Below are 8662 nucleotides of genomic sequence, written 5' to 3'. Positions count from 1 at the left end.
CTCTCCGATGGCGTTCTAATTTTGCGTAAGTCCCATGCCTTTCCTATCGCCTCCTTAGTTTTATAAGCTAAACGAAATTTCATCTTTAACCTTTGTTAATTATTGAAGCAATTACGTACAATACAAATAAAATCGCGATAATTAATTCGAACTTCAAAGTTCCATTCTTTATGCAGGATGATCCAAAACTGAACGAATTATATATTATAAATGGAAGTCAGATCGACAAGAATAAATCGAGTAAGAGAAATCCTATTTTAGTCAAAGCAAATTTTAGTGCTTAATAATATTTATGTTGTAGCAAATCTACAGATTTATTGCAAATACATTTTCAGTTCTATAAATTGCGTGCTGATTTAATTTACTGAACTTGAAACGCAATCATAAATTGAAGCCTAAAATAATATCACAAATTACTTTGATCTTTAACTTAATTATGATGCTAATAAGGATCTTAAGGCATTGGTAAGATGGTCGTTCCATAAAATCGAGAATTTCAGATTCAACCTCTGGCTGAGGTGATGTTCTTCGCAATAAGTTTTTGCAATATTTTAAGATGCTTATTAGCATTATTATTAATTGACAATCAATGTAATTTGTGATGGTATTTCCAGTTTCAGTTTATTACGTTTTAAATTCAACTGAATGGGCGCGCAATTTATAGAATTGAAAAATGTAAGCATCCGCTTCGATCAAAAATAAATTTCTTTCTTTTATTTGATTTATTCTTGTCGATCTAATTTGCACTTATAATTATTTTCAGAAAATATCTAAAGATAATATTGTAAATTCATTGCTATTTTTCACTTCGATTCGCTTTCGAAAATAGAATTCTTTTTCTGTGAATGTTTTTATCAGACCCTATCATTCTACAAAGACTATAAAATACTGCAAGTATATGATGCGCGCGCGCATCTCGACGCAGTTCTTGGAGGTTGCCAAGTAGACTAGACCAACCTTTAGGGAGGAAACAAAAGAGAGAGAGAGAGAGAGAGAGAGAGAGAGAGAGAGAGAGAATAAGAGAGAAGGGAATGAAGGGAGGAAAAGAGAAGGAGACATGAAGAAACGGACGTGAAACAAAGTAGGAAGATCGAGGATTAGAGTGCACAAATGCCTACCCTTTCTCACGCTTGGCGCACTCGTATTGACGTCTCGCGGTTTTCTTCCTTACGCCCGAGAGGGTGGTCGAGGCTCGAGATTTAATAGGGTGCTTTCCGCCACTCGTGAAGCCGCGCAACGAGATCCGCCGCCGGCTGAAGTATAATTAGTCATGCTATACAATACCAGTGACATAGATCGAGTGCATAACTATACATATATATATATATATATTTATGTGTGTGTATATATATATATATATGTATATTTACTGCGTGCTATGTATGTGCGAGCGCAACCGGTGCCGCGCTTTGTCGGAGGGTGGGAGGTGCGGGGGATGTTTGGTAATTGCTGATATGAGTAAAAAGTTCTTCGCTATACGGCGAGACGTGAGGAATATCTCAAATCAATCTTGAGGAGCACGGTGGAGAAAAACTTTGAAACTTCTAAGTTTTATTAAATCATATACGTTTCCATTTACAAGTAATGAAAAGCAATTTAATTTTCTTTTGATGAAGGAGACTCGTGAAAAAGCGATCGTATTTATTTTATCACGGTTTTATACCAACGCGTCAAGGATTTAACGGTGCGCACTCGTGTTAAATGCAATTTTTGTGAAAAATGGATCAAGTGCACGTTGTGGATCTGTATAACTTTTACCGTTACAGCAAGTGGCAGCTTGATATTGATATTGATATTGATATTGATGTTGGCACCTGCACATGACACTGAAATTCACATTTCAACCGTTTATTAATAAAGATCTCAATCTCCGAAATGGACGTTCTGAAAAATTCAGTGAAACGTACTATGATGCGCTCTTTAGCATTAAAACAATATTGCGATTTTGACGTGATACAATTTCGAATTGAGAAATTGTTTCTCTTTTCGAAAATCTTATTAACATATCAGAAATGATATCCTTTGCTAAAGCAACATTTTTCGAAACGAGATTTAACCAGCTAGCAAATTTTTTGTGTGGAAAAACGAACGTTTTTATCAACTCAAACTGATACGGATACAGCAAACGTGCACATCGTTTCAATCGGTTTAGCTATTTGATCGTTACAGCTGACACGTACCTGCATGCGTGACCTTTTACATTTTTTTGCCAAACGCGATGATCCAACAGGATTCTTTTTTTTTTTTATGCACTTTCAGAGATAGCATAAGCTCGTTACACTCTCGAATGGTGCGCAGATCGTTCTCTTCGCTCGCGTTTAAAACGAAGAAATAAATACATCCTTTCTCTTATGAAGCGGCAAAGTAAGGTGATCTTTCGTTTAACGAGCGTTGCGCTATCTCGTCGGTCCGACATCAATGGGATCGCGTGGATAATACGATTAAATCATTCCGGCCAAAGGGTCGGAGAGGAGATCGTTAAGAGAACAAAATAATCGGGACGTGTGGAAGAAGAGCGGTCGTGCAACACGGCAGTATTAGAGCGGAAAGAATAGCAGGACGCTAGATTCTCTCGTTTCCCGCGGGCGAATGTGGGTTATCTCGGTTTATATCATAGACGTAATTAATAATCCGATGCTATTTTTGACGCAACGTTGCGATTAAATGGCAGCCGCGAGTTAGTCCCGGTTGAAAGAAAATCGATAAGGTCGTAATGTGGCGACCGTTACGCGTAAAAACGACGCGGGTTTAAGTAGACAGAGGCGTTAAAATGAGGTGTCCGTTTACTTTCTTCCACGGAGAAGGGCGACGAAATTGTCGACGAGAGAAGCCGACGATCTCGACGGTCGAACTTACTTTTATAATAACGTAAGTCAAACACAAAACTAACGCGGGAGCAGAACGTGACGGACGGAGGTACATTGACTTTCCAACAAATCATATTGGATTGAAGTAACTTTTCTGTCGAGAGAGAAAATAAAGCAATAATGTAAAACAAAGTCAATGTACGTCAAAAATGAAAGATTTGAAGGTTCGTTATTGCAATCGTTCTTGGATTTTCAGCTAAATTATGTTATATCTATATGAATTTAATATTCCAATTATCATTTCTTTGTGTGTAATTCACCGTAAAATTTTATTATACATACGATTCTAGTTTCTGCTTTTTTTTTTCTTCCTTTTCGAACTACTTTGAGTTACAGAGAGTGCACGGAGAGAATTTTCTTTTAAAATTTATCCTGAAAATATAGTAGTTGTGCTACAATACAATATTTTGAAGATTTTTACCATGCACTTCAGTAAAATTGATCAAACTTATTTTATACTTTATTGTAGTTTTATTAAATGATAGAGATTTACATTAAAATTTTTCGAAATACGACGTTCTCACGACTGTCACATTTTCAGGGTAAACTTTAAGAAAAAATTCTCTCCATGTGTGACTTTTAATATTTTAATTACTATTTCCTTATAGTATAGTTCATCACCGTAATATTTCACATACAGGTAATCTACGCTCTCTTGTTTGCCTTTCTTTCAGTTTTTTACATATTAATACAGTCTCTTATCGCTATCTGTATTCGTTTAGAAATACTACTCGTCAGTTGACTTCACGAAGGACGATGGAAAGAGGACGATGGTTTTGCAGATGAAATACAGTGCTGCGCGATAAATGGGTGCTGACACGATGCTTCACTGCAGAGACGTGCCCTTTTACTGTGAACCCAGCTTTATTCTCGTGCTTTAAGCGACTCTGTATAGGTCATGTTGCCTCGGAAGTCGCTTTTGTTTGCGCCTTGACACTTAACCGGTTGTCAACGTTAGTAACCGTTTTCCATTCTTTAAGAAATCGATAAGAACTATAAGCTTGCCCTTAACATTCGCTGTTATATAAGCTGTAATTCATGCTACGGCATGTCAGTCGTTCACTCGCGATGGTGCCAGGTGGACTTGAGCTCGTAACAATCTTATCAAAGTATACAAAAAGTTTAACGATTTACCGGCCTCGTAATTTTAATGACATTAGAAAATTATCAGACAAAATATATTCGAAATGCATAGAGCCTACCTGCCAATTGGACATTCAGTTGTAAGTTAGAGCTTTTGAAACAACGAACGCAAAGATCTGCGTTAACAACAAAAGACGTACAGGTGATCATCTCGACTCGTGATTTTGACTGCTCAATCCATCTTATGAAGGTGCGTAATAAAATTATTTATTATTAGTATTTCGAGCAGTGTGTGACTCAACTGCGATATTTCGCAGGTCGAAGAAATTTTAATATTTTATAAACTGTGTATAACCGCCGTTTGCATTGGGCGGGAATAGCATGACACGAGTCAGTGAAAATAAAAGTTTGACATTCCGTTGGGATGACATAAAATGTTGAATTTACTTTATAGAATCGTAAAAACGCTATCGTGCCGAGTGATTGAATTTTATGCCGGATACCTTCACATTTTCCGAAATGAGGGAAATTATTTATATTGGCTTTACAAAAGGCAAATCTCAAATTTTATTTCAAGTTTTTTTTGTAAATATAAGGTATCGACTAGTTTCATCGTTATTTTTATTTATTATCTTAAGCTTTAAAATGATTTTAAAATGGTAACTCTTTACATTTCTTGAACATTCGTAACTTGAATAAAATAAATAAAAATATATTAGTTAACTTTAATATATATATTATATATATATTTTAATATATAATTTGATTCAGTGTACAATTTTGTTATTTTTTAGATAAAGAAATTTTTGTATATGTGTATCTATACTCTCTGAAAAGTTTAAAACCAAATAAAATTTAAGAATATTTTAGTGAAGCACTCTTTAAAAGTCGGTTCATGCCTTTTAATTTGAAAATAAATAGGCATTATATTTAGCACAGTTATGATTAATATAACATTGTTTAATTTCAAGAAAACGGCCATAAAGTCTTTTTTCCAAAACTGAAATATGGATTATTTTAAAAGATGGTTGGAAAAAATATATAATATAAGTTACTTCAACGAAAAAAGTATCTAATATTTCTTAGTGTCTTTTTTGAAAAAAATTTGTTTAAAGTATATAAATATTTTGTAAATATTTTGTAGGACTCCCCCCCAACATTTATATTATTTTTTATTTTATTGTAAAACAATTAGAAACAATGAGTAAGTAAAGTAACACAAAATTATGTGGTAAATAAGTTTGATTTGATTTTGTATGTATGTATGATTTTGTAAATATTTTCAATTAATGGTCTCAAACTTTTGTCGGCAGGACATATATTATATAAAAGGAATATTTTATTTCAATTCAAATATAAAATATTTCGAGTATTACAGAATACATAATAATTACAAAATATACGACATATGCTTGAATGCTAAACTCTGCTAAATTCTGTAGTGATTCTGTATTATTCATTAGATCAATTGAATGCTAATTCTATTCCGAGACGTAATTGCGTCCATTCATATCGATCTGCAAAGGTATGGACTAGCGGTTACACCAGCTATGTCTGCACATATAATTCTACCTAATTAAGTCTTGTGAGTGAGTGTATCGGTCAACTAAGGTTTCAAAGGTTCTTTTTTTTTATATACATTTTTAAATATTATAGACCTACGCCCACATGTCACACGTTCGGTTATAATAAAGTTATAACGCAGAATGTCACACGTAGAAAAAAACCTTTACGCCGAGATAAATACAAAACGAAGTAGGCAGGCTGAAATATTCTTGTAAACCAAAGAAATGCTTCAGCTGTTTGTGTCTTTGTGAGGATCGGACTTGAAAATACGAGCTATATAGATCCAACAATTAAATGGATCGATACATGTAACTCCGCTGGGACCCAGTTGCGAGATGCTGATACTCGAAGTAGACTCCGACGATCCGTTTCATCCAGATTAGCGTTTCGATTATTCAATTATCCGAATTTCACCGTGCGCAGCGTCGCGACGGGACATCCTCCGAAGATTGGAATATTTCGGGTGCACCTGGGAATCGCTTGGCAATCCCTCGTGGCCGCAATAGTGGTAGTTGAAGTGGTATCAGACACGATTACTCATCTCAGTGCGCCGCGTTCGTAAGACCGAGCACACGAGAAGACGAGAGCACCGAGTGTTCCGAGCACGCCGTTGAAAAAAAATCTCAGCTGCATTTAAGTCAATGTTATCCCCTTCTCCTCAGCGTGCTATGCGACACATCGCGGCCTTCCTGCCTCGAGTCAGAAGTCGTGATAACGAGGGCTAATTGAACGCAGAGATCGGTCACGCGTGACTTACGCGATGCGACGAACAACACAAATTCGATCGTCGCGCAAGAGAATGTTATTCGAACGCATCCTTTATATATAATAATATTTTTAATTATGAAAATTCATTCATGGTTAGAAAAACCGTTCAAAAGTTAATCATCATCCGTTCGTTATTTTTCGCACTATATACTAATTTTGCTGAAGTAGACAAAGAAAAAAGTATAATTAGTGAAGGCGAATTAATTTTGCCTGGAAAAATTTTTTTAATTTCTCAAGATTGCATATTGCGCGAGAAGAAGTACATTTCTTTCAAAGCTTTTAGAAATGATTAAGTTTAAGCTTTGAAAGAGGTAACATCTGCTCCGATGGAAAGAGAGAGATAATTGATAACTTCTTGAATATTCGTTCCTCTTCGTTTACATGATTCTCTACGAGGCGCGGTATTTGCAAGCGAGGTGTACATAGGTTGCACGAAATTTATGCGAGCGGGAAACCGTACTACTATCCGTGACAATTTTCACAACTGCCATAACAAGAGCTAATAATCGACGGTAATCATTAGCGGAAATCCGTCACAGTACAATCCTGGGGAACATAATCCGCTCTGGCGATTATCAGTACGTTGCGATTGCGTTCGCTACAAAATACGATGCTAATTAATTTATTGTATGATGCACTCGAGACATACACATTTGTTCAGTTTGAAAAACACGAATAATTCGAGAGAAGTACAAGAAATGTTAACATATTTGACTGTTTGTCTGATTTAATTTTTCTCAATTTTCTTTACTTTTCTAATTAAATCCAAATAAGTTTATTTTAAAATTCATCTATTCTTTTTAAAGCAGTGTTCAAGAGTTCAACTGCGACTACAGAAAATCTTTTCGTAAGACTTTTCAAGAATCTTGAATTACGCATAGACTCAAAATAAAATATTTTTTTACCTTTGATCTATACTTTCGTCCTACGACAGATAAACGTAATCTGTCACGTCATGCTTTGTAGGAGGCAATAAAAAAAAAACATTTCACTTTGTTCCGTTTCTTTTATGTAGCAACAGATGTAGAAAATTGAAATGCATTAAAATGCATTACGAATCTGCACTGTAATGTGACATGATTTCATGAAAGTAAACATGTTCGATATCAATTGTAATTTCTCGTATTGTGAAAATTCTAATTTCTCTTTGTCATAAATTTTATATCCTGATGATAGTTAGAAAAAAATCGTTGGAAAATTTATTATGCATTATACAGATATTTATTTTATTTAAATTCTGCCTTTATATTAATATTTTTATTATAAATCGTATTTTATAATACCGGCTTAATATTTAAACGCGCAGATGCAAACCAACCGGCATTCGACGAAGGAACGCGCAATTTCTTTTCTGTCCTTCCATCCAGCATTCGTCTCTATCGCCAAGATGTTTATGTATGGGTACAACGGTGCAGCAGCTGCACCTTGAATTACTTACCTAGATTCTAGTCATGTTATCGAAGTTGCATCGTATTCTTTTTACCGTGTAATATAGTTTTCTTAAAAATTCCCTTCGTCCGTAAATACATTGAAACTGTGACTGCAGACATGCCGCGTATATGAATAATGCAACGGACGATTATTCATATTCCCGATGCATATTTAACGTACGGTTAGCAATGATTTTAGTTAAGTAAATTTGATACAAAGTTTCGCGGATGCCTTTAAACGTAAATGCAGTATTTGGCTTGCGTGTTTGCATAACGTGAAGATAGCGTCTAATATGAAAGGAGAATCAAAGGGTTAAATCCAGTACTGAATTTATGCTGGGTGTACGTGCCGAAGTTTATGAATGAAGAAGATGAAGGAAAAAGGTAACTTCTAGGCTTGTTGTGTGCACGAATGTATGCATGTAGCAATAATAACCTTGGGGGAAACCTTGCAACGTCATTTTGGACACGATAAACGCTAAAATGTCGCGCGTATTCGATGCAAACTAACCGCACAGCCATAATTTCCATTTCAGTTATGGCAATTTCCATCACGGACATGTATTCGTAATTCACCGCGGGATAGCAGATTCGCTCGAGGCTTTATTGTGTCCGAAAGACGCTTTTGCAGAAGATGTTTAACGTCGATACAGCGATAGAGGTGCTCGAACTCCACCGGCAAGAAAACGGAACTGTATTGATGTACGAGTCCATTCAAAAACGAGAACAGAGGAGGGTTTTTCGTTCGCTCTTACAGGTTGCCAATATTATCCGAATCACTGCAAAAACTACGACATTTGACCGTCATATCGGCGTTGCCGGGAATGTAAAAAGCTCCACGAAAGTGGGACGAGCGATAATCAGCGCTCAATAAAAACTCCCTGCAATGTAAGAAAGATGGGCTGGGGCTGTGTAAAAATATATTTTGATGTATTGGAAAGAGGAGGA

General features: G+C 35.7%; 1 protein-coding gene across 2 annotated transcripts in view; it reads left to right on the top strand.

Annotated features, from left to right (window-relative positions):
- Nucleotides 1–3900: 3900 nt before the first annotated feature.
- Nucleotides 3901–8662, top strand: part of Nha1 (Na[+]/H[+] hydrogen antiporter 1) — a 34126-nt gene continuing 29364 nt past the window's right edge. For both annotated transcript variants that reach the window (XM_087406003.1, XM_011058567.2), the window contains exon 1: nt 3901–4200. The gene's annotated coding sequence lies outside the window, so the exon portion shown is untranslated. The remainder of the gene's footprint in view (nt 4201–8662) is intronic.

The sequence above is a fragment of the Acromyrmex echinatior genome, chromosome 4, assembly GCF_024713525.1.
Source record: "Acromyrmex echinatior isolate Ae372 chromosome 4, ASM2471352v2, whole genome shotgun sequence".
Classification (NCBI taxonomy): domain Eukaryota; kingdom Metazoa; phylum Arthropoda; class Insecta; order Hymenoptera; family Formicidae; genus Acromyrmex; species Acromyrmex echinatior.
Note: the sequence above shows the minus strand (reverse complement) of the source record. Positions and strands in the feature narration are given on the sequence as shown.